Source organism: Oncorhynchus gorbuscha, linkage group LG02, assembly GCF_021184085.1.
Source record: "Oncorhynchus gorbuscha isolate QuinsamMale2020 ecotype Even-year linkage group LG02, OgorEven_v1.0, whole genome shotgun sequence".
NCBI classification, from domain to species: Eukaryota; Metazoa; Chordata; class Actinopteri; order Salmoniformes; family Salmonidae; genus Oncorhynchus; species Oncorhynchus gorbuscha.
In genome coordinates this window covers 80,464,645-80,491,632 of record NC_060174.1, presented here as the reverse complement: position 1 = coordinate 80,491,632, position 26,988 = coordinate 80,464,645, and the positions used below count along the sequence as shown (strand labels likewise).

Genomic DNA, 26,988 nt, shown 5'->3' with positions numbered 1-26,988 from the left:
GGCAAAAACAGAGTCTTTAATCCAGTTTAAGGAAATAGAAATACTCCTAGACAAATCGGAGCGGTAAATAAAGCATAAGAAACAATTTCACTCGTAATCACGAGAACTGACTGGAGACTCGATAATGAACTGCAGGTTGCCTCGGGAAGGCACTTGACCGTAGCAGACTCAGACACCTGCTCACCACGCAGCATCTGAGGGAAACACGACACGACAGGGCGATACAAAGACACAGCACGGTGAACAGTATACAAGGATCCGACAGGACAGAAACGGAAAACAAGGGGAGAAATAGGGACTCTAATCAGGGGAAAAGATAGGGAACAGGTGTGGGAAGACTAAATGATTGATTAGGGGAATAGGAACAGCTGGGAGCAGGAACAGAACGATAGAGAGAAGAGAGAGAGAGAGGGAGAGAGAAAAAAGGGAACGAACCTAAAAAGACCAGCAGGGGGAAAACGAACAGAAGGAAAAGCAAAATGACAAGACAATATAAGACAAAACATGACAAATGGCACCTGTTTGAACTTGTTATCAGTATAAAAGACACCTGTCCACAACCTCAAACAGTCACACTCCAAACTCCACTATGGCCAAGACCAAAGAGCTGTCAAAGGACACCAGTAACAAAATTGTAGACCTGCACCAGGCTGGGAAGACTGAATCTGCAATAGGTTAGCAGCTTGGTTTGAAGAAATCAACTGTGGGAGCAATTATTAGGATATGGAAGACATACAAGACCACTGATGATCTCCCTCGATCTGGGGCTCCACGCAAGATCTCACCCCGTGGGGTGAAAATGATCACAAGAACGGTGAGCAAAAATCCCAGAACCAAACGGGGGGACCTAGTGAATGACTTGCAGAGAGCTAGGACCAAAGTAACAAAGCCTACCGTTAGTAACACACTACGCCGCCAGGGACTCAAATCCTGCAGTGCCAGACGTGTCCCCCTGCATAAGCCAGTACATGTCCAGGCCTGTCTGAAGTTTGCTAGAGAGCATTTGGATGATCCAGAAGAAGATGGGGAGAATGTCATATGGTCAGATGAAACCTAAATATAACTTTTTGGTAAAAACTCAACTCGTCGTGTTTGGAGGACAAAGAATGCTGAGTTGCATCCAAAGAACACCTTACCTACTGTGAAGCATGGGGGTGGAAACATCATGCTTTGGGGCTGTTTTTCTGCAAAGGGACCAGGACGACTGATCCGTGTAAAGGAAAGAATGAATGGAGCCATGTATCGTGAGATTTTGAGTGAAAACCTCCTTCCATCAGCAAGGGCATTGAAGATGAAACGTGGCTGGGTCTTTCAACACGACAATGATCCCAAACACACCGCCCGGGCAACGAAGGAGTGGCTTCGTAAGAAGCATTTCAAGGTCCTGGAGTGGCCTAGCCAGTCTCCAGATCTCAACCCCATAGACAAACTTTGGAGGGATTTGAAAGTCCATGTTGCCCAGCAACAGCCCCAAAACATCACTGCTCTAGAGGAGATCTGCATGGAGGAATGGGCCAAAATACCAGCAACAGTGTGTGAAAACCTTGTGAAGACTTACAGAAAACGTTTGACCTCTGTCATTGCCAACAAAGGGTATATAACAAAGTACTGAGATCAACTTTTGTTATTGACCAAATACTTATTTTCCACCATAATTTGCAAATAAATTCATTAAAAATCCTACAATGGGATTTTGGGGATTTTATTTTCTAATTGTGTCTGTCATAGTTGAAGTGAACCTATGATGAAAATTACAGGCCTCTCTCATCTTTTTAAGTGGGAGAACTTGCACAATTGGTGGCTGACTGAATATTTTTTTGCCCCACTGTATGCTTGCCAATATATCTTGTAGTAGTGGTCTATAGTTTTATCTATAATTGTAAATCATTGTTAAAAACCTGCCCTATTCTCTGTGTTCCACGCTCATAACCAGGATGTAACACATGGAGTTACATATAATTATCTCTACCTGATTGTTCTGTATCATGACTACAAATATCACCTTTCTGCCTGTGAAGGACACAATATGTTCCCCACCCCAGTACCCGAGGACACATGATGAATGAATCTGTTTGATTGATTGCACATTGCTTCCACAGTGTTGGATTGATTTACACTATTATGGCATTTAGCACCACTTATGGAAGACATTAACTCAAGAATACATTTGTGAGACAAGTGTGAGTATTTCTGTCCAAATCATTGAAAAATAGGCTAGGGGACCTTATGTAGGCTGTTGGGTGGACAGATGTTAGCAGGGGTACTCTGCCCCGTCTTTTACGAAAACATTTTCCAGAAAGATTCCAGGAGCATTATTTAGGGTAAATCTGTCAGCATCATGTAGGTGTCTGGCCACTGTCATCTCACCACACCACGCATCTGACTCTGTCCAGCAGCTCAATGCTTTTATGAGGTCAGAAACTTTAGTGTCTGGAACCATGACACAGTTACTTGGACATCACTTCTGAGGAGAAGCTTGCAATAACACCTAACTCAGTCGGAGGAGCTTAGCCTAATTATTTAACCTCCTTTTCCTATGTACTTTGTAGCTCTGGGCTAGGGAGAGGAGCCGCTCTGGGACTTGTTGCTCTGGTCTTTGTTTTATTATTGTGCCTGCTGTGAAACTAATGAATAAGCTGGCCTTTCCCCTGCTCATAGCTTGCTTCTGTTTGTTTGCCACATTGGCTCATCCATAACTTTAGGTGACCTTTTCCGTGAGGATATGAGGTTGTGCACTGGTTGACAGTTGTGACAGGGCACAGAGAATCAGGGGAAAGTTTTGGGCGGAATAGCAACATGTTCTTTTGAAGCAGCTTTTCAAAGGGCATAATTCTTGGAAAGCAACTTTTTTATGCTGCAATTTTTTTTTTGGGACATACTGTATCATTAAGTATCCGACCTTGTAGGTATCAGGTATCAAGGTAAGACCCAGATGCAGACTGTCGAAGTAACAATGTTTATTGTAGCAACAGGGGCAGGCAAAGACAGGTCAAGGCAGGCAGGGGTCGATAATCCAGAATAAGAGCAAAGGTACAGGACGGCCAGCAGGCTCAGGATAGGCAGAGGTCGGTAATCCAGAGGGGAGCAGAGGTACCGATCGGCATGCAGGCTCAGGGACAGGCAGAGTGGTCAGGCTGGTGGGCTCAGGGACAGACAGAGTGGTCAGGCAGGCGGACTCAGAGCCAGGACAGGCAAGGGTCAAAACCGGGAGGACAAGAAAAGAGAGTTTGGGAAAATGCAGGAGCTGAGACACAAACTGCTGGTTGACGTAAACAAATAAGACGAACTGGCAACAGGCAAACATAAACCACAGGTATAAATACACAGGGGATAATGGGATCCCTAAAGATTGGAAACCTGCCGCAGTCATCCCCCTCTTCAAAGGGGGTGGCACTCTAGACCCAAACTGTTATAGACCTATATCCATCCTGCCCTGCCTTTCTAAAGTCTTCGAAAGCCAAGTTAATAAACAGATCACTGACCATTTCGAATCCCACCGTACCTCTCCGCTGTGCAATCCGGTTTCTGAACTGGTCCCGGGTGCATCTCAGCCACGCTCAAGGTACTAAACGATATCATAACCACCATCGATAAAAGATTGTACTGTGCAGCCGTCTTCATCGACCTGGCCAAGGCTTTCGACTCTGTCAATCACCGTATTCTTATCGGCAGACTCAACAGCCTTGGTTTCTCAAATGATTGCCTCATCTGGTTCACCAACTACTTCTCAGACAGAGTTCAGTGTGTCAAATCGGAGGGCCTGTTGTCCAGACCTCTGGCAGTCTTTATGGGGGTACCACAGGGTTGAATTCTTGGGCCGACTCTTTTCTCTGTATATATCACCAATGTCGCTCTTGCTGCGGGTGATTCCCTGATCCACCTCTACGCAGGCGACACCGTTCTGTATACATCTGGCCCTTCTTTCGACATTGTGTTAACAAACCTCCAAACGAACTTCAATGCCATACAACACTCCTTCCATGGCCTCCAACTGCTCTTAAACGCTAGTAAAATTCAATGCATGCTTTTCAACTGTTCGCTGCCTGCACCTGCCTGCCCGACTAGCATCACTACTCTGGACGGTTCGGACATAGAATATGTGGACATCTACAAATACCTAGGTGTCTGGCTAGACTGTAAACTCTCCTTCCAGACTCATATTAAACATCTCCAATCTAAAATTACATCTAGAATCGGCTTTCTATTTTGTAACAAAGCCTCGTTCACTCATGCCGCCAAACATACCCTAGTAGAACTGACTATCTTACCGATCCTCAACTTCGCTGATGTCATTTACAAAATAGCCTCCAACACTCTACTCAGCAAACTGGATGCAGTCTATCACAGTGCCATCCTTTGTAACGATGTTCATCTGAGGATGAAGGAGTAGACCAAAGCGCAGCGTGGTACGTGTTCATATTTCCTTTAATTAACTGAACACTAAATACAAAAGAACAAGACAATAAATGAAATCCGAAACAGTCCCGTATGGTGCAAACACTGAAACAACTACCCACAACCCATAGTGGGAAAACAGGCTGCCTAAGTATGGTTCTCAATCAGAGACAACGATTGACAGCTGCCTCTGATTGGGAACCATACCTGGCCAAACACCTAGAAATATAACACAGAGAACCAAAACATAGAATGCCCACCCCAACTCACGCCCTGACCAAAATAAAAAATAGAGACATAAAAAAGGAACTAAGGTCAGGACGTGACAGTACCTCCCCCCAAAGGTGCGGACTCCGGCCGCAAAACCTAAACCCATAGGGGAGGGTCTGGGTGGGCATCTGTCCCTGGTGGTGGCTCTGGCGCGGGATGTGGACCCCACTCCACCTTAGTCTTGGCCCACTTAGGTGGTACCTCTGGAGCGGCGACCCTCGCGGCCGACCCCTTGCAGCGTGCCCCAAAAAGATGGGAGACTCTGGCAGCGCCGGACGGGCGGGAGACTCTGGCAGCGCCGGAGTGAAGGGCGACTCTGGCAGCTCCGGAGTGAAGGGCGACTCTGGCAGCTCCGGAGTGAAGGGCGACTCTGGCAGCTCCGGAGTGAAGGGCGACTCTGGCAGCTCCGGAGTGAAGGGCTCTGGCAGCTCCGGAGTGAAGGGCTGGCAGCTCCGGAGTGAAGGGCGACTCTGGCAGCTCCGGAGTGAAGGGCGACTCTGGCAGCTCCGGAGTGAAGGGCGACTCTGGCAGCTCCGGAGTGAAGGGCGACTCTGGCAGCTCCGGAGTGAAGGGCGACTCTGGCAGCTCCGGAGTGAAGGGCGACTCTGGCAGCTCCGGAGTGAAGGGCGACTCTGGCAGCTCCGGAGTGAAGGGCGACTCTGGCAGCTCCGGAGTGACGGGCGACTCTGGCAGCTCCGGACTGACGGGCGGTTCTGGCAGCTCCCGACTGACGGGCGGCTCTGGCAGCTCCCGACTGACGGGCGGCTCTGGCAGCTCCAGACAGACGGGAGGTCCGGACTGGAGGGAGACTCTGGAGGGAGAAGACACAGAGATAGCCTGGTGCGTGGGGCTGCCACAGGGCCCACCAGGCTGGGGAGACCAACTCCAGTGTTAATTTGCTAAATTATAATCACTTGCTACTATGGCCTATTTATTGCCTTACCTCCTCACGCCATTTCCACACACTGTATATAGACTTTCTTTTTTTTTATTGTGTTATTGACTGTACTCTTGTTTATTTAATGTGTAACTCTGTGTTGTTGTTTGTGTCGCAGCTTTATCTTGGCCAGGTTGCAGTTGTAAATTATAACTTGTTCTCAACTAGCTTACCTGGTTAAATAAAGGTGAAATAAAAAAATAAAATAATAAAAAAAATGGGGAAGATGGGCAACAGTTGGAGGGGGATGGAGAAAATCACAAAGACTGGTGAAACAGATCAGGGTGTGACAGTAGGTGGGTCTTAAATCCCAAATGTCTAAGACCCACCTACAAGGTCAGATACGTCAGTAGTGCCATGTCTGGCCACTGTCATCTCACCAACCCACACTCTTGACTCTGTCCAGCAGCTCAATGCTTTTATGAGGTCAGAAACTTCAGACCCGGGATTTAGTGTCTGGAACCATGACACAGCCACTTGGACGTCACTTCTGAGAAGAAGCTTGCAATAACACCTACCTTACTCCGTCTGAGGAGCTTAGCCTAATGCTACTTTGTAGTTCTGGGCTAGGGAGAGGAGCCACTCTGGGACTTGTTGTTCTGGTCTTTGATTTATGTTTATGTCTGCTGTGAAACTAATGAATAAGCTGGCCTTTCCCTGCTCATAGGTTGCTACTCTTTGTTTGCCACATTGGCTCATCCATAACTTTAGGTGACCATTTGGCCACAGCATTGAGTACTGGCTAATATTTGGAATATTAGGAACAATTAAACATACATGTTTAGCTCTCTGCAGTTGCCTTCTCTTTGTAAGGATTAGACCTGATATGTGTAGCAACACCAGCCCTGTTTTGGTGAGTGAGATTGACATGTCTACTGTAACTAAGCCAAGACTACACTGTTTCTTAACAAGGGGAATCCATATTTATGACCATAACACAAGCATTTCTTAGGTTTTGCTACAATAAATTATATTGAAGAAGTGTTTTAACACTCAGAGCACCGGAATTCCATAACTCAGCGTTTCCCAAACTCGGGACCCCAAGGGGTGCACTTTTTGGTTTTTGGGTTTGATGATTAGTTGATTATTTGAATCAGCCGTATAATTCTAGGGCTAAAACCAAAACGTGCACCACTTGGGGTCCCGAGGACAGAGTTTGGGAAACCCTGCCATAACTATAAAGGCCATGATGTTCATTCTAACCATTTCTATTTGAATTGTATAAATATTGCTAAATGAATACATTTAACCTCAGCAAACCTTTCCAGATCTTCATTGTAAACTGTTTCAACACTGTTTCCCATGCTTGTTCAATGAACCATAAACAATTCATGAACATGCACCTGTGGAATGGTTGTTAAGACACTAACAGCTTACAGACGGTAGGCAATTAAGGTCACAGTTATGAAATCTTTGGACAGTAAGGGGATTTCTACTGACTCTGAAACCCCCCAAAAGAAAGATCCCCAGGGTCCCTGCTCATCTGTGTGAACGTGCCTTAGGCATGCTGCAAGGAGGCATGAGGACTGCAGATGTAGCCAGGGCAATAAATTGCAATGTCCGTACTGTGAGACACCTAAGACAGCGCTACAGGGAGACAGGACGGACAGCTGCACCTGCACAGGATCGGTACATCCGAACATCACACCTGCGGGATAGGTACAGGATGGCAACAACAACTGCCCAGGTAACACCAGGAACGCACAATCGCTCCATCAGTGCTCAGACTGTCTGCAATAGGCTGAGAGAGGCTAGACTGAGGGCTTGTCGGCCTGTTGTAAGGCAGGTCCTCACCAGACATCACCGGCAACAATGTCGCCTATGGGCACAAACCGACCGTCGCTGGACCAGACAGGACTGGCAAAAAGTGTTCTTCATTGACGAGTCAAGGTTTTGTCTCACCGGTCGGATTTGCGCTTATCGTCGAAGGAATGAGTGTTACACCAAGGCCTGTACTCTTGAGTTGGATCGATTTGGAGGTGCAGGGTCCGTCATGGTCTGGGGCGGTGTGTCACAGCATCATCGGACTGAGCTTGTTGTCATTGCAGGCAATCTCAACACTGTGCGTTACAGGGAAGACATCCTCCTCCCTCATGTGGTACCCTTCCTGCAGGCTCATCCTGACATGACCCTCCAGCATGACAATGCCACCAGCCATGCTGCCCGTTCTGTGTGTGATTTCCTGCAAGACAGGAATGTCAGTGTTCTGCCATGGCCTGAGAAGAGCCCGGATCTCAATCCCATTGAGCACGTCTGGGACCTGTTGGATCGGAGGGTGAGGGCTAGGGCCATTCCCCCCAGAAATGTCTGGGAACTTGCAGGTTGTCACGGTCGCCCTCCTCTTCATCTGAAGAGGAGAGGAGGTCCAAAATGCAGCGTGGTAGGTGTTCATCATGAATTTTAATAAAGAAAACACTGAACACTGAAACACTATACAAAAACAATAAACGAAATAACGACCGTGAAGCTAATGAGAACTGTGCTGACACAAGCAATCAACATAGACAATCACCCACAAACAAACAGTGCAACCCAGGCTACCTAAGTATGATTCTCAATCAGAGACAACTAATGACACCTGCCTCTGATTGAGAACCATACTAGGCCGAAACATAGAAATACCCAAATCATAGAAAAACAAACATAGACTGCCCACTCAACTCACGCCCTGACCATACTAAATAATGACAAAACAAAGGAAATAAAGGTCAGAACGTGACACAAACAACAGCCATGTTGTCACGTCCTGACCTTAGTTCCTTTTGTTTGTTTCTATTTTAGATTAGTCAGGGTGTGAGTTGGGGTGGGCATTCTATGTTTTGTTCTTGTGTTTATATTTCTACGTGTTTGGCCTGGTATGGTTCCCAATCAGAGGCAGCTGTCATCGTTGTCTCTGTTTGAGAACCATACTTAGGTAGCCTGTTTTCCCACTCTTGTTGGTGGGTGGTTATTTTCCGTTTCAGTGTTTTCCACCATACGGGACTGTTTAGTTTTTTCTTTATTTGCTTGTTCGTTTGTTTTCTGTGTTCAGTGGAATAAATAGGACGAACACTTACCACCCTGCATATTGGTCCGATATTTCCTACTCCTCCTCAGAAGAGGAAGACGACAACCGTTACACGTGAGTAAAACGCAGACGACTAGTAAAACTTAAACCAAGTTTATTGACCCATTGGGTCATACAGCTGCATAAGACAAAGACATGGTTCCACCAGTGGTAGTATATATATCCCAATTTGGGTGATGTTTTCCTTCTCTCTAAACATTACATCTTTATTGCTAGTCAGGAAATCATATGATGCGCATAATAAATTGTTCCTTCTCCTTTAATGTGACCTGACCTAACCTAGGCCCCCCATTCTTCAAACCACATCTCTCCACCCTTATCAGTGCCTGCCAACATGTGATTGCCTTTCCTTTACTCAGTACATTCCAAGCTTAATTGTCTCCACCATATACATTCCTCTTACAGATAACAATTCACTTCTGGTGTATAAATCAGACTATGGCACTCAATATTTCAATAGGATACCTGATAATTAACAATATTTCATGTTTAGAGTCAGATCTCATCAATGGTGTCATCATAAAGACAATTTTAATTTAGATCATAAATGGAGAAACCTTACCTTAAATTGAGATCTTTACATTTTTCAGTTAAGTGCTAAATTCAAATCAAAACATTTTGGTTGGGCTGTTAGGTTTCTGCAAGAACCCGCAAGAACTAAATAGGTTCCTCAATTAACCCCACCACCTATGGGGTTCTTGGAAGAACCTTTTGGGGGCATTTTTCAGTGCCAAGAAGCCTAAGGTTCTTCGAGGAACTTTGAAGATCTTAGAACCCTCATTGAACCCCTAATTTTTAGAGCAGGCAATGTGAAATGATAGTGAATTTGCGTGTGGTGCTCGCAGCTCAAATTATACAGTACCAGTCAAAAGTTTGGACAGACCCCCTCATTCCAGGGTTTTTCTTTATTTTTATTTTTTGATTTAATAATAATAGTGAAGACATCTAAACTATGAAATAACACATATTGAATCATGTAGTAACCAAAAAAGTGTTAAACAAATCAAAATCTATTTTATATTTGAGATTCTTCCAAGTAGCCACGCATTGACTGACCTTCATGTCTTAAAACCTCTCTAGGCTAGATGGGACTCTACCGTCCCACCTGGCCAATGTCCAGTGAAAGTGCAGGGCGCCAAATTCAAACTACAGAATTGTACATATTTAACATTCGTGAAAATACACATGCAATATGTCCATTGTCATGTTTTGTCTTAGATTGTCTTGTCATTTTGCTTTTCCTTCTGTTCGTTTTCCCCCTGCTGGTCTTTTTAGGTTCGTTCCCCTTTTTCTCTCTCCCTTCCTCTCTCTCTTCTCTCTATCGTTCCGTTCCTGCTCCCAGCTGTTCCTATTCCCCTAATCAATCATTTAGTCTTCCCACACCTGTTCCCTATCTTTTTCCCTGATTAGAGTCCCTATTTCTCCCCTTGTTTTCCGTTTCTGCCCTGTCGGATCCTTGTCTATTGTTCACCGTGCTGTGTCTGTGTATCGCCCTGTCGTGTCGTGTTTCCCTCAGATGCTGCGTGGTGAGCAGGTGTCTGAGTCTGCTACGTTCAAGTGCCTTCCCGAGGCAACCTGCAGTTCTTGATCGAGTCTCCAGTCTGTTCTCGTCAATAAGAGTGGAATTATGCCTTTTGATTGTAAAGTTACTTTACTGGATTAAAGACTCTGTTTTCGCCAAGTCGCTTTTGGGTCCTCATTCACCTGCATAACAGAAGGATCCGACCAAGAATGGACCCAGCGACTATAGATTCTCTCTACTCTACTCTCGAGTTCCAGGGAGCGATGCTCGGCAGACACGAGCAGGAATTGTCTGCTGCTCGGCATGCCGTTGAGACCCTGGCCGCTCAGGTCTCCGACCTCTCAGGACAGTATCAGAGTCTTTGTCTCGTGTCACCAGCTACTTCCGGTTCTTCCGAGCCTCCGGAACCTAGGGTTAATAACCCACCATGTTATTCTGGGCAGCCCACTGAGTGCCGCTCCTTTCTCACCCAGTGTGATATCGTGTTCTCTCTCCAACCCAACACATACTCAAGAGAGAGAGCTCGGATTGCCTACGTCATATCACTCCTTACTGGTCGGGCTCGGCAGTGGGGCACAGCTATCTGGGAGGCAAGCGCTGAGTGTACTAACAATTATCTGAACTTTAAAGAGGAGATGATAAGGGTTTTTGATCGCTCAGTTTTTGGGAAAGAAGCTTCCTGGTCCCTGTCTTCCCTATGTCAAGGTAATCGATCCATAACGGATTACTCTATAGAGTTTCGCACTCTTGCTGCCTCCAGTAACTGGAACGAGCAGGCGTTGCTCGCTCGTTTTCTGGAGGGACTCCACGCTAAGGTTAAGGATGAGATTCTCTCTCGGGAGGTTCCATCCAGCGTGGATTCTTTGATTGAACTCGCTATTCGCATTGAACGACGGGTAGATCTTCGTCACCGAGCTCATAGAAGAGAGCTCGCGTTAACTGTGTCTCCCCTCTCTCCGACACTACCGTCTTTCCCCACTGACTCAGGTGTTGAGCCCATGCAGCTGGGGGTATTCGCATCTCGACTAAGGAGAGGGAACGGAGAATCACCAACCGCCTCTGTCTCTATTGCGGTTCCGCTGGTCATTTTGTCATTTCATGTCCAGTTAAAGGCCAGAGCTCATCAGTAAGCGGAGGGCGACTGATAAGCGCTACTAGACGGTCCTCTCCGTCAAGTACATGTACTACTTTACCGGTCCATCTACGCTGGACCGGATCGGCAGCTTCCTGCAGTGCATTAATAGACTCTGGGGCAGAGGGCTGTTTTATGGACGAAGCCTGGGCGCGGGAACATGACATTCCTCTCAGACAGTTAGGGAGCCCACGGTCATGTTTGCCTTGGATGGTAGTCCTCTCCCCAGTATATTATGTGAAACACTACCTTTAACCCTCACTGTATCTGGTAACCATAGTGAGACCATTTCTTTTTTGATTTTTTGTTCACCTTTTACACCTGTTGTTTTGGGTCATCCCTGGCTAGTGTGTCATAATCCTTCTTTTGATTGGTCTAGTAATTCTATCCTTTCCTGGAACATTTCTTGTCATGTGAAGTGTTTAATGTCTGCTATTTCTCCTGTTTGTTCTGTCCCCTCTTCTCAGGAGGAACCTGGTGATTTGACAGGAGTGCCGGAGGAATATCATGGTCTGCGCACGGTCTTCAGTCGGTCCAGAACCAACTCCCTTCCTCCTCACCGGTCGTATGATTGTTGTTCTGATCTCTTTAAGAAGCGTTTTGCATCTGCTCCTATCCTTGTTGCACCTGACGTCACTAAACAGTTTATTGTTGAGGTTGACGCGTCGGGGTGGGCGTGGGAGCCATTCTGTCCCAGCGCTCCGATACTGACGATGGGGTCCACCCTTGTGCGTATTTTTCTCATCGCCTGTCACCGTCGGAACGTAACTATGATGTGGCTAACCGCGAACTGCTCGCCATCCGTTTAGCCCTAGGCAAATGGCGACAGTGGTTGGAGGGGCGACCGTTCCTTTTGTCGTTTGGACTGACCAAAGGAACCTTGAGTACATCCGTTATGCCAAACGACTGAATGCGCGTCATGCTCGTTGGGCGTTGTTTTTCGCTCGTTTCGAGTTCGTTATTTCTTATTGCCCGGGTACTAAGAACACCAAGCCTCATGCTTTATCCCGTCTCTTTAGTTCTTCTGTGGCTTCTACCGATCCCGAGGGGATCCTTCCTGTTGGGCGTGTTGTCGGGTTGACTGTCTGGGGAATTGAGAGACAGGTTAAGCAAGCACTCACGCACACTGCGTCGCCGCGCGCTTGTCCTAGTAACCTTCTTTTCGTTCCTGTTTCTACTCGTCTGGCTGTTCTTCAGTGGGCTCACTCTGCCAAGTTAGCTGGCCATCCCGGCGTTCGGGTACGCTTGCTTCTATTCGCCAGCGGTTTTGGTGGCCTACTCAGGAGCGTGACACGCGCCGTTTCGTGGCTGCGTGTTCAGACTGCGCGCAGAAGTCTGGTAATTTTTTTCTGCTTCTGCTCCTGGTCTTGCTGGGTCTCAGTCTGTTCCCTGCCATCGCATCTCTCCTGTTCTTGTTCCTGCCCTTGCTGTGTCTCAGTCTGTCCCTAGTTGTTACTCTCCTGGCCTGTTTGGTCCTGTTTGCTCTAAAGCTTTCAGTTCTCTACCCGTGTCTCATTTTTTTTTTTTTAGAGTAGTACCCTAGTTTCCCTTTTTATCGTTTTTCGTTACGGTCCTGAGGAGAGGAGTTGGGTTCTTTCTCGGGACGTGCTGGACCGTTTGTGATCTATGATTTCCTCCGTTGCCGCCAGTGTTCCTCCTCGAGAGCGCCAGGAGGCGCTCGGTGAGTGGGGGGGTACTGTCATGTTTTGTCTTAGATTGTCTTGTCATTTTGCTTTTCCTTCTGTTCGTTTTCCCCCTGCTGGTCTTTTTAGGTTCGTTCCCCTTTTTCTCTCTCCCTTCCTCTCTCTCTTCTCTCTATCGTTCCGTTCCTGCTCCCAGCTGTTCCTATTCCCCTAATCAATCATTTAGTCTTCCCACACCTGTTCCATATCTTTTTCCCTGATTAGAGTCCCTATTTCTCCCCTTGTTTTCCGTTCCTGCCCTGTCGGATCCTTGTCTATTGTTCACCGTGCTGTGTCTATGTATCGCCCTGTCGTGTCGTGTTTCCCTCAGATGCTGCGTGGTGAGCAGGTGTCTGAGTCTGCTACGTTCAAGTGCCTTCCCGAGGCAACCTGCAGTTCTTGATCAAGTCTCCAGTCTGTTCTCGTCATTACGAGTAGAATAATGCCTTTTGATTGTAAAGTTACTTTACTGGATTAAAGACTCTGTTTTCGCCAAGTCGCTTTTGGGTCCTCATTCACCTGCATAACATCCATAACTTCTTGTTAATCCAGCCACGGTGTCAGATTTCAAAGGCTTTACGGAGAAAGCAAACCATGTGATTATCTGAGGACAGCACCCCATCAAATAAACAAAGACATATTTCATCACACCAGGCGCGACACAAAACTCAAAAATAACGATAAGATTCATGCTCTACCTTTGAAGAGCTTCTTCTGTTGGTACTCCAATATGTCCCATAAACATCACAAATGGTTCTTTAAAAAAATTAATTGTCGTTATATCTCCAAAATGTCCATTTATTTGGCACGTTTGATCCAGAAAAACACAGGTTCCAAATTGCGCAACATGACTACAAAATATCTAATAAGTTACCTGTAATCTTTGTCCAAACATTTCAAACAACTTTCCTAATACAACTTAAGGTATTTCTTAAAGCAAATAATCTCTACAATTTAAGACGGGATAAACTGCGTTCAATAGCGGATAAAAACATTGTGGAGCGAGCTTTCAGTTCGCGCGCCCCAACCACAACAGTACACTAGACTCACCCCTCATTCTGAACAACCCTACTTCTTCATTTCTCAAAGGAAAAACATCAACCAATTTCTAAAGACTGTTGACATCTAGTTGAAGCGATAGGAACTGCAAGCAAGTGCTTGCACTGCAAGCAAATATAGATCCACAAAGAAAACCCATTGAAAAGAGTGACCTCAAATGTTTTTTTTCTTCTGGATGGTTTGTCCTCGGGGTTTTGCCTGCCAAATAAGTTCTGTTATATCTGAAACATCAGTGTTTCTATCCAAGTCTACTAATAATATACATATACTATTCTGGGCCTGAGTAGCAGGCAGTTTACTTTGGGCACACTTTTCATCCGGACGTGAAAATACTGCCCCCTAGCCTAGAGGTTAAAGAAATGATGGACTGTTGTTTCTCGTTGTATATTTGAGCTGTTCTTGCATAATATGGACTTTTAACAAGGCACACCTGTTAATTGAAATGCATTTCAGGTGACCACCTCATGAAGCTGGTTGAGAGAATGCCAAGACTGTGCAAAGCTGTCATCAAGGCAAAGGGTGGCTACTTTCAAGAATCTCAAATATAAAATGTATTTAGATTTGTTTAACATGTTTTTGGTTACTACATTATTCCATATCTGTTACTTCAAAGTTTTGATGTTTTCACTATCAATGTCAATAATACTAAAAATAAAGAAAAACCCTCGAATGAGTCGGGGTGTCCAACCTTTTGACTGGTACTGTATGTAGCAACACCATCGAACATGTTTTTCTTCTTCTAAATGTAACAATACTGTAGCACAACAAAATACAGTTGAAGTCAGACGTTTACATACGTTGGAGTCATTGGAGTCGTTGGAGTCATTAAAACTCGTTTTTCAACCCCTCCACAAATGTCTTGTTAACAAATGATAGTTTTGACAAGTTGTTTAGGACATCTACTTTTTGCATGAAACAAGTAATTTTTCCAACAATTGTTTACAGACAGATTATTTCACTTATAATTCATTGTATCACAATTCCAGTGGGTCAGAAGTTTACATACACTAAGTTGACTGTGCCTTTAAACAGCTTGGAAAATTCCAGAAAATGATGGCTTTAGAAGCTTCAGATAGGCTAACTGACATCATTTGAGTCAATTGGAGGTGTACCTGTGGATGTATTTCAAGGCCTTACCGTCAAACTCAGTGCCTCTTTGCTTGACATCATGGGAAAACTAAAAGAAATCAGTCAAGACCTCAGAAAAAAATTGTAGACCTCCACAAGTCTGTGGAGCAATTTCCAAACGCCTGAAGTTACCACGTTCATCTGCACAAACAATAGTACGCAAGTATAAACACCATGGGACCATGCAGCCGTCATACCGCTCAAGGAGGAGACATGTTCTGTCTCCTAGAGATGAACGTACTTTGGTGCGAAAAGTGCAAATCAATCCCAGAACAACAGCAAAGGACCTTGTGAAGGACCTGTATCCACAGTAAAACGAGTCCTATATCGACATAACCTGAAAGGCTGCTCAGCAAGAAAGGGGCCACTGCTCCAAAACAGCCATAAAAAAAGCCAGACTATGGTTTGCAACTGCACATGGGGATGAAGATAGTTATTTTTTGAGAAATGTCCTCTGGTCTGATGAAACAAAAATGGAACTATTTGGCCATAATGACCATCGTTATGTTGGGAGGAGAAAGGGGTACACTTGCAAGCCGAAGAACACCATTCCAACCATGAAGCACGGGGGTGGCAGCATCATGTTTTGGGGGTGCTTTGCTGCAGGAGGGACTGGTGCACTTCACAAAATAGATGGGATCATGACGAAGCAAAATTATGTGGATATATTGAAGCAACATCTCAAGACATCAGTTAAAGTTAAGGCTTGGTCGCAAATGGGTCCCCAAATGGACAATGACCCCAAGCATACTTACGAAGTTGTAGCAAAATGGCTTAAGGACAACAAAGTCAAGGCATTGGAGTGGCCATCACAAAGCCCTAACCTCACTCCCATAGAAAATTTGTAGGTAGAACTGAAAAAGCGTGTGTGAGCAAGGAGGCCGACAAACCTGACTCCGTTACACCAGCTCTATCAGGAGGAATGGGGCCAAAAATCACCCAACTTATTGTGGGAAGCTTGTGGAAGGCTACCCAAAACTTTTGACCCAAGTTAAATAATTTAAAGGCAATGATACCAAATACTAATTAAGTGTATGTAAACTTCTGACTCACTGGGAATGTGATGAAAGAAATTAAAGCTGAAATAAATCATTCTCTCTAATATTATTCTGACGTTTCAAATTCTTAAAATGAAGTGGTGATCCTAACTGGCCTAAGACAGGGAAGTTTTACTAGGATTAAATGTCAGGAATTGTGAAAATCTGAGTTTAAATGTATTTGGCTAAGGTGTATGTAAACTTCCGACTTCAACTATAGTTAACCAATTTTACTTTGCAGGTGCTTTTTAATTTAAACACCAGTGGTGCCATTAGTGCTTTCTAACTGCACTGAACCAAGACAGTGGCTTGGGAGCAACGGGGTAAGGGGGTGCAAAATGCAATCTGATCATTATTATATACTATACACTGAGTATACAAAACGTTAAGAATTCCTGCCTTTTCCATGATGTAGACTGACCAGATGAATCCATGTGAAAGCTATGATCCCTTATTGATGTCAGTTGTTCAAACCACTTCAATCAGTGTAGATGCAGGGGGAGTAGACAGGTTAAAGAAGGATTTTTGCACCCCTACTTTGAAAGTGGGGGGTGCAGCTGCTCCGTTTGTACCTTTGCTCAGGCCCCTATGTCTCTAATTATGTTTCTGTCTCCCCATTAATGTAGTCTATGGGGCTACAGGGTAGAGAGGGGGGTTGAGGGGGGTGTTGGGGGGTGTTGCTGATGAGTCCTCACCAAATCTTAGTCCCTGGATATTGGCTCTGTGTAAACCCTAGGCAGTAGCAGCAGCTCTCCAATTGTGTTATCATTTCACCCACTCAGCCTTTGCTTTTCCAAACCATCCTTCCTGTTGAAATGTAATCAGTGTGGCCCTCAGTGACTTTAAAAAAGTCCGTTTATTGCTTTAAAAGGAAAGTTAACAGTTTGCAGATTCATGCACGTGTTGAATCTGCTGACTTGAGTTTTTGTCACTTTTCCTCTTTCCTTCCTGCAATAAAGTTTTACATGGATCATGTGGTTATAGTTTGAGGCCTTAAATGTGGTTAAATATTTACCACGTTTGGTTGAAATATGACTGATTTAACGCTCAAAGGCAGACATTTCACCCCTTTATGACAAATCTAGCCCAACAATTCAAAGTTATGATGCAGTCTGAAGCCTTGCGTAAGATGTATCATTGGCCCTGTGCCTGTCGTGACTTCCCACAAACAACTACAGTCCTCTATAGTCCTCCCTGATGGGTTGTAACTGATCATTGGGGCTGGCACTGATGGACTGATGACAAAGCCGTCCCTCCAAACCTCTGAGCTCTCTGGCACATGATGGCTTCCCTCTAAGTAGTGCTGCGAGAACCCAGCATTTCCATAAAAATAGAGAAGCCAACTCTAGTCACACTGGAGCTGAATCTCATGTTCATGTCATTTGCTGAGATTGAAGTAGCTCGTGCTTGATTTGCAGTCTTGCTGACTGTGGAGTCCCCTGTTAGGATAACTTGTACACCTGCCAAACAGTGGAAGGAGAATACCAGGAGCGTTTAAGTGTGGTTTTATGTTGGGCCTACCCCTTGGCTTTGTGGCCAGAGCTTAACAGTAGTACATTCTGAAATGCCAACAGAGGATAAAAAATACCCAAATGTGAGCTGGTTTTCAATTACTCTAATGCTTTAGAAGCTTCAGCATCTCTGATTGGCCTTGGCCGGTCCCATGGAAATACATTTCATTATATTTTTTACATTTAAGACATTGCTCACCAAGTCAGCTCGGGGAATCGAACCAGCGACCTTTCAGATACTAGCCCAATGCTCTTAACCGCTAGACTACCTGCTGCCCCTGAGTGCAAAAGTGTATGGGTGTTTGTGTTTGGGATAACCTGGTCTTCATTTAGGTTAGGGTGCCTTGTTTTGTGGTCTCAGGGGGAGGGCACACCATATTTGGGCAGTTGAGATTCAAGGTTTCCTTTGATTCAGTAGTGAAAGACCTTTTATTTCTCTTCTCCACTGAGTTCTTAGCCAGGAAGGAATACTTTGTCCTTTATTTGAATTGAACTTTGATCTCTGGGGGATTTTAATCAACATGTCAATTATAATGGGCAATACAACAACGCAACCTGGGTTAATTGTCAGTGTTAATTTTGTTAGTCTTTAAAAAAATCGTAAGCCTAGTCACATTTTTGTCATTTGAATAATTATTTAGTCTAGTTACTGTCAAAATGACAAAAACAGTGGGCCAATTTAGTCAACTAAATGCCCTTTAATTTTAGTCACATCATATTTGTATTGGATCATTAACCCATAGTAAACATAAATCCCTGATTTCCATGTGCACAAACATACATAGCCTTGTCCTACCAACATATTTGTCATCATACCATCCTATTCTCTTCCCAAAAGTATAAATATGATAAATATACAGTACCAGTCAAAAGTTTGGACACACCTACTCATTCTAGAGTTTTTCTTTATTTGTACTATTTTCTACATGGCATAACAATAGTGAAGACATCAAAACTATTAAAAACACATATGGAATCATGTAGTGACCAAAAAAGTGTTAAACAAAACATATATTTGAGATTTTTCAAAGTAGCCACACTTTGCCTTGATGACAGCTTTGCACACTCTTGGCATTATCTTAACCAGTTAGATATAGTGTAGTGGCAAGAAGAATTTAGTCAATAAATTGTTTGCCTTTTTCTTTCTGTGCCACCAAATGTTTGCATATAGGCCACTGGTAATATTACCAGGGCCACGTTCAGTTGCAAAATGTTCTCAAACGTTGCATTCCATGAATAGAGCCAAGGTTATTTCATATTCAACATGTCAGAGAGGCATGTTTGTTCTACATAGTATATTTCTTTCTGAACGTTCCAAAACGTTGCGTTCTACTGAACACGCCCCAGGTTGTTAGGGATTACAAGATGTAACCTAAACAAGTGATTAACGGTCTGGTCCACAAGTAGCCTAGTTTTAGAACAGCCTGCGATATGCTTTTTTAATGTAAAATGCGGCCCACCAATGCACGATAGAAAGAAAAAAATGTAGCGCCTGTATTATGGGTCATATCTTCTGAACGGTAATCTCTCAAGCTGTTTTCTCTGAGGAAAAGTAGGAGACTTGACTTGTACATTGGCTACAGAACCTGGCTATGAAATTCAGTGGGGAAAATGGTAGGGTTTAGCGAGACTACAAATACAAAGACAGACACATTTTCTATACTCAAGGTAGAGAAACATAACTAGACGGTTTTTACTATTAAACTTAATGTTGCTATTGTTTTTTTATTTCATAAAGCAGCTTGGGTTTCTTAACCAAGCAAAGGGTAGCTAACTAGAATGATGGTGGTAACTGGTTAGCTATGGGGAAGCAAGAGTCGCATGTGTATAATCGGAGACGGAGCTGGAACGGAGCCTGTCTGCCTGCCTGCCCACACTCATCGCTTGCTCCCCTGTAGTTCACCAGCTGATGGAGGCTGTATGTGCCCGGTGTAGTTTTTTCCAGTCCCCTTAGTAGTCAGATTTTAGTCACAAATAGTTTTTGTTTAGTTATAGTTTTTTCTGGGGCAATTTAGTCAGTGTTAAACAAAGAGTTTTGTTGACGAAATTAACACTGCTGTCCAAGTGGCACAACGTTGAATGTCATGGTGTTGTTCATGGTGGTGGAGGATTTCCACAGCACCTGCATCCTATTTTTCTCATATTTGGCAACCCTCCAAATGGAAACCAGGGCTATTGACAGTGTGTTTTATGTTCTCTCGTTAAAATGCCTCGCTGCAGAATCCCTAGTCAGACAGTAGCCTACAGTCCAGTGTCTGTATTACCTTGTTAGCCCTGGCTAGAGGCTCCTATAGTTCTAGTGTGGGATACTAACTGATAGTAGCCATGTTGCCTCTCTCATGAGTTTGTTTTACATAAACAAGAGGTTGATAAATGAGACTCCCTTCTCCTCTTTTTTTTCATCTGCTATCCTTTCTTTTCATTTCCCTGGTTTCAGTTACACAGATGGTAGTTTTGTTTGCCAAGGTATCTTGTATGGCCAGTCCTTCATACTGCTGGGTTCTGAGAATATGAAATATACTTATTCATGTCACTGAGGGAGCGAGGGTAATGTATAACGTTTACATTATATCAGGTCACATGGCAGGCATTGATAAGGGGAGAGAGCCATGTATTACTGATGAAGGGGGTCGAGATCAGGTCAGGTAGCGTTAAGGGAGAAATAGACGTTTATGGCCCATATCACTAGTGCCTAGCAGTAAAGAACAATGCTTGTACAGATGTGTAGGAGGAGACTCCGCTTAGGAGGAACGGTTAAATATCAGTGCTTGTGTGAACATGTTTTTTGTCTAATGCAGCTGTATTGATCCTCTGGGAAGAATAAACTTGGTTAAACTTTCATAATGTCCGATTAGTTTTTTACACTGAGAATTAGAACCTAACAATATGTCAGGCCAAATTTCTCCTTGAAGTGTGCACTTGTTCACTCCCCCTCAACTACTGTAAAAGCATTGAGTTGGTTTGTAGATGGACTGTCTACCATACCGGCATTGTTATATGGGGCAATTTAGTCAGTGTTAAACAAAGAGAAATTAACACTGCTGTCCAAGTGGCACAACGTTGAATGTCATGGTGTTGTTCATGGTGGTAGTCCACAGTGTTAAACAAGGGCTAGATGTTCTCTCTTTTGTTGGCTGTCCAAGTGGCACAACTGATAGTAGCCATGCCTCTCTCAAGTTTGTTTCAATGCTAAACGGATTTAATGCTCTTAAATCCTTGAGGGGGAGTGAACGAATACACACCACGGTTACAGTCTCACCTCCAGTGCTCTCAGCTGGGTGGTTTTCAGTCTCGTTACTCTGCTTTTGTCACTTTTTAAATGGACTCCATGGAATTGTCCCTGCGGAGTAACTTGTTTGTAACATTTCAATGAATGAGGTGTTTTATTTTGTAGGTCACTAGGAAGGGACTACACGACTGTGAATAATGGTGTCATGTTTTGTCTTATATTGTGTTGTCATTTTGCTTTCCCTTCTGTTCGTTTCCCCCTGCTGGTCTTATTAGGTTCGTTCCCTTTTTCTCTCTCCCTCCCTCTCTCTCCTCTCTCTATCGTTCCGTTCCTGCTCCCAGCTGTTCCTATTCCCCTACTCAATCATCTAGTCTTTTCACACCTGTTCCGTATCTTGCCCTCTGATTAGAGTCCCTATTTCTCCCCTTGTTTTCCGTTTCTGTCCTGTCGGATCCTTGTATATTGTTCGCCGTGCTGTGTCTTTGTCTCGCCCTGTCGTGTCTTGTTTCCCTCAGATGCTGCGTGTGAGCAGGTGTCTGAGTCTGCTACGGTCGGTGCCTTCCCGAGGCAACCTACAGTTAATGGTCGAGTCTCCAGTCTGTCCTCGTCACTACGAGTGGAATTAAGTTTTTTATGTTTTGTTTTCTGCTCTGATTGTCCAGGAGTATTGCCTATTTCCTTTACTGGAATAAAGACTCTGTTTTCGCCAAGTCGCTTTTGGGTCCTCATTCACCTGCATAACAAATGGAGCCTGTTTCTGCCATGTTGAGAGTCATTAGTTGTGGTGACGAGGCTGTGTAATCTTCTGAATTAATGCCCTCATGCGTCATCTTCAGAATGGGGCTGGAGTCCGTCACAAAATATGGACAGTGGCATAAAGTACTTAAGTAGAAATACTTTGTACTTAAGTAGAAATACTTTGTACTTTGGGGTATCTGTACTATACTATTCATATTTCTGACAACTTTTACTTCACTACATTCCTAAAGAAAATAATGTACTTTTTACTCCTTACATTTTCCTTGACACCCACAAGTACTCGTTACATTTTGAATGCTTAGCAGGGCAGGAAAATGGTCCGATTCACACACATATCAAGAGAATACGTGGTCATCTCTATTGCCTCTGATCTGGCGGGCTCACTAAACATAAATGCATAATTTGTAAATTATGTCTGAATGTTGGAGTGTGCACCAGGCTATCCATACATTTAAAAACCTGAAAATGATGCCGTCTGCTTTGCTTAATATAAGGACTTTGACATGATTTATATTTTAACTTCTACTTTTGATACTTAAGTATATTTAGAACCAAATACTTTTAGACTTTTACTCAAGTAGTATTTTACTTGGTAACTTTTACTTTTACTTGAGTAACTTTCTATTAAGGTATATATACTTTTACTCAAGTATGACATTGAGTACTCTTTCCACCACTGAGTATGGACTAAGTGTCTGGTATGGCCAGGAGTTGTTGTCTGGCATGCGAGTTTAGGTATACTTTACAGCTACAGTATTTGTAGGAGTATATGCAATATTTGGAGAAACCCGGCTAGCTTTATGAGATTACTGTCCACCACTTTTAAATCCAATAGATGTTTAACATGCTCCCTCTTCCAGACACCGGGGGTGTATTTAGTGATGTAAAACATTGTGGATGTTTCAGGTAAAAATAGAATGAACAGACCTGACACAATTCCATATTCTATCTGACGGACAATCATATTTGCTCTACACCATACATTTATTCCTATCATCCTGAACAAGCCCCAAGGTTTAATGACACATGGACAAGTACAGTGAAATGCCTTTCTTGCAAGCTCTAACCCCAACAATGCAGTAATCTATCAATCTAATAATACAAATAACAAGGTAGAACAAAAAAACACAATATATACAAACAAGAAATAAGAAGAACACAATAATGTAAGTAAGCATACTATATACAAGGTCAGTTACAATACCATATTTACAATGTGCAGGGATACTGGATCGATAGAGGTAGAAATGTGTAGTAAGGTGACTCGGCATCAGGATATATGATAAACAGAGTAGCAGCAGTGTGTATGATGATTGTTTGTGGGTGTGTGTGTAGAGTCAGTATAAATGGATGTGTGTGTGTGAGCAAATAATGGATTAGTGTTTGTATGTGTGTTGGAGTGTCAGTGTGCATAGTGTGTAGGGCCCTGTGAGTGTGAATGGAGACGGTGCAAAAATAAGAATAAAATACAAAAGTCAACATGATTGTCCGTGTAGCCATTTTGTTTGCTATTTAGTTAGCTATTTAGCAGTCTTATGGCATGGGGATAGAAGCTGTTCAGGAGCCTGTTGGTGTCAGACTAAATGCACTGGTAGCGCTCGCTGTGCGGAAGCAGAGAGAACAGTCCATGGCTTGGGTGGTTGGAGTCTTTAACTATTTTCTGGTCCATCCTTTCACACCACCTGATATAGAGGTCCAAGATGGCAGGGAGCTCAGATCCAGTGATGTGCTGGGCTGTCCTGACCACCCTCTGTAGCGATCAAGGTAGTGTTCGAGGCAGTGCTATTGCCATACCAAGCAGTGATGAAGCCAGTCAATACGCTCTTAATTGTACAGCTGTAGAACATCTTGAGGATTTGAGGGTCCATGCCAAACCTTTTCAACCTCCGGAGGGGGAAGAGGTGCTGTCGACACCGAGGAACTTGAAGCTCTCGACCTGCTCCACTACAGCCCCGTCGATGTGGCTGGGGGTGTCCTTGCCCCCTCCCGTTTCCTGTAGTCCACGATCAGCTCCTTGTTCTTAGTTACGTTAAGGGAGAGGTGGTTGTTCCGGCCCCACAATGCCAGGTTACTGACCTCCTTCCTGTAGGCTGTCTCATCGCCGCCGGTGATCAGGCCTACCACCGTTGTGTCATCAGCAAACTTAATGATGGTGTTGGAGTCGTGCATGACCACGCGGTAGTGGGTGAACAGGAAGTACAGGAAGGAACTAAGCACACATCCCTGTGGGGCCCTCGTGTTAAGGGTCAGCGTGGCGGGGGTGATGTTGCCTACCCTCACCACTTGGGGTGAAGTTAGCAGGATGTGTTAAGGCTCTTTGGAGGAGCTCAGGGATTGGTGAGATAAGGATGAGATGAGGTCAGTGGGAGCTTGTTTCACCTCATTCCTCAACCTGTTCTACTGATCGACCGTTTTCAGAGCTCCTTCCTCAGCTGTTGTGAACATGTGTGGAATTGACTCAAGCTGTTATCACTGGCAGACAAAGGCAGTATAAGTACGAACAGAATTCACATCATTTTTGGAAAACTTTGTTCGATCAAGTACTTACTAGAGACACAAGACATTCTCTCTCTTCTACAACACTGTGATGATTCATAGAATCTTTCCATGGTTGTTTATTTCCTTGTTTGCATAAATCCACAGTCCAGGACACCTGTGATTTTTCCAGCTCTGCCTGTCTTTGACTCCTACTTGTTGTTTTTGTTACTGTGTCTGTAGCGGTCTAAGGCACTCCAACTCAGTAGTTGAGGCGTCAATATGGACACCCTGGTTCGAATCCAGTGGGTAGCTATTTGGTTAACTATTTAGCAGTGTTATGGTTTGGGGGTAGAAGCTGTTCAGGGTCCTGTTGGTTCCAGACTTGGTGCATCAGCACCGCTTGTCATGCGGTAGCAGATAGAACAGTCTATGACTTAGTTGGCTGGTGTCTTTGACCATTTTTAGGGCCTTCCTCTGACACCGCCTGGTATGGAGGTCCTGGATGTCAGGGAGCTCAGCCACAGTGATGTACTGGGCCATGCGATTGGATGACAAGCAGTTACCATACAAGGCGCTGATGCAGCCAGTAAAGATGCTCTCAGTGGTGCACCTGCTACACCTCCTGTCACTACTGCCCCTGCCCAGCCTTCACTTACACCGTGCTCAGTAAGAACGAGAGCCTGCTGGTGAGCACAGAGCAATAATAACGTAGTCATATATTAATAGAACATACAGCCATAAACTACAAAGACATCATACAACATTTACATTTACATTTAAGTCATTTAGCAGACGCTCTTATCCAGAGCGACTTACAAATTGGTGCATTCACCTTATGACATCCAGTGGAACAGTCACTTTACAATAGTGCATCTAAATCTTAAAGGGGGGGGTGTGAAGGATTACTTATCCTATCCTAGGTATTCACTAACACACACACACACACAAACAAACACAAACACACACACACACCACCTCGTCGGATCATGCTCTATGTCTTGGGTAATGCATAGATCCTGAGCAAGACAAGATGCGGAATTCAAACTTTCAGGGTTACTCCCTCCCAGAAAGTGCTCACATGTTAATCTGTATAACAGTAGCACTGAGCAGACAGGGGATATTTTGGTCAGGTTTCATCTTTGATTTAGGGTTTCTACTTGCTACAAAACTATGTGGGCTACGAGCTACACCTTGAATAAGGACAACTCCAATCCCTAGAGTGACAATGCTAAAATCAACCTGAGAAACAGAAAGCAGCAAGAGACTAAAGGGTCAATCATAGTCTTATATTCTTAGACTGATGTTCATGAGATAAAATAGATCCTTATTGGATCATTATTAGCAAGACACTGGCACTAGGGTTCTTTTTACATCTCATTAAAACATGTCCATCCCATATGACACCCAGGAGCCCAAAACCAAAAAGACCCCAAAATCCCATCAACCCTCAGCTGCCTCTGAATATATCCCTAAAAACAGAATACTGTATATCCATACCTCACAGTGAGGTTGACCACACTTCTCCCCCTCTCACCCACATAGAGCCAGAGCAGTCTGTGTTGTTTTAAGGACACTGCAGACCTTGTCATCGTCATTGTGACCCTGTCATGGGTCAGTTAGGGCAAATCAGGGCCAGACCAGGGGCAGGGCCACAGTCTCACTGTAGACCGCGTCATCACCCGCATCATTGGTCTACGTCTATCAAACAGAACTAGGGCACCCTAGTGGGCCACTGGGGGTTTCACATGGAGTGTACTGCCTGGACAGTCTACAGACCTTGAAAGCCCAGGCTCCCGGCTCCAGGACCGCAGACCAGCATGAGAGAGACCACTGTGTACTGAACTGTTACTCTGAAAAATATCCCTGAGATGATGGAACTTATTTTTGCCAAATGTGTTTGGGGAATATAATACATTCTTCCTACCTTATTACATTGGTATGACAAATACTGACATTGTGGTTATTACATTTTTTATATATTTAATAACCGTAAGTTAAAAACAAATGAGTCATACATATATTAATCATGATGATGATAAGTGTATCTGCAAACTTGCCTGAAGTTGAATTCTGTTTGTGACACACAGAAAAGAAAAGCGGCACACTCTCATGGCTCCAAAGCATTATATTTAATAAGCTAGCTAAAATTCCTAAAATTCCTCCTCCTGTGTCAGTGTAAGCATATCCTGGTGGCTTACCTCAGTCATGCCATGGGACTGTCCCAGCAGGACAGCTTTACCAATCCCAAAACAGACACGTAGAGCTCAACCCAACAGGTCACTGAAACAGACTCAAAGCCTTGCAGAACCATCTAAGACCAAGCTGCTAAAACACATCCTGGGGAAAGATGTTTAAAAGCCAAAGCCTACTGCTGCTGCATGGTCTCCTCCAGTCTATCTGCATGTCTGAAGATTATTTTATGGCTTTTAGGTCATTGTGCTGTTCTTCTGGACGTCTGGTGTGCTTCTCTTTCAGAAAATCTGTTAACCTACGTTGCATTTGTTTGTGACTGCGTACGTGTTCTTAATATGTTGCCAGAGAATGTGCATCTGTTCATTGACTTTAGTTTTAGACTCTCCTTTTATTATAAGACAAGTCAGTCACCCTATGGTGCTGCCTGCTGAAAGGGAACTGTAAAGGTAAGATACATTTTACTCAGTCCTGTGGTTCAGTGACCAGAGACGACAAAGATGTTTCAGTTTTTCAGAAGGATTTGTATATTTATTATTTGTTCCGAAATTAAAACATTGAACATTGTTATATGTGGGTTTGTAAACTCTTC

General features: G+C 44.2%; 1 pseudogene; it reads left to right on the top strand.

Moving 5' to 3' along the window:
• The window catches only part of LOC123990712, a 43,601-nt pseudogene extending 17,134 nt beyond the window's left edge, over window positions 1-26,467 (top strand).
• Window positions 26,468-26,988: the final 521 nt, after the last annotated feature.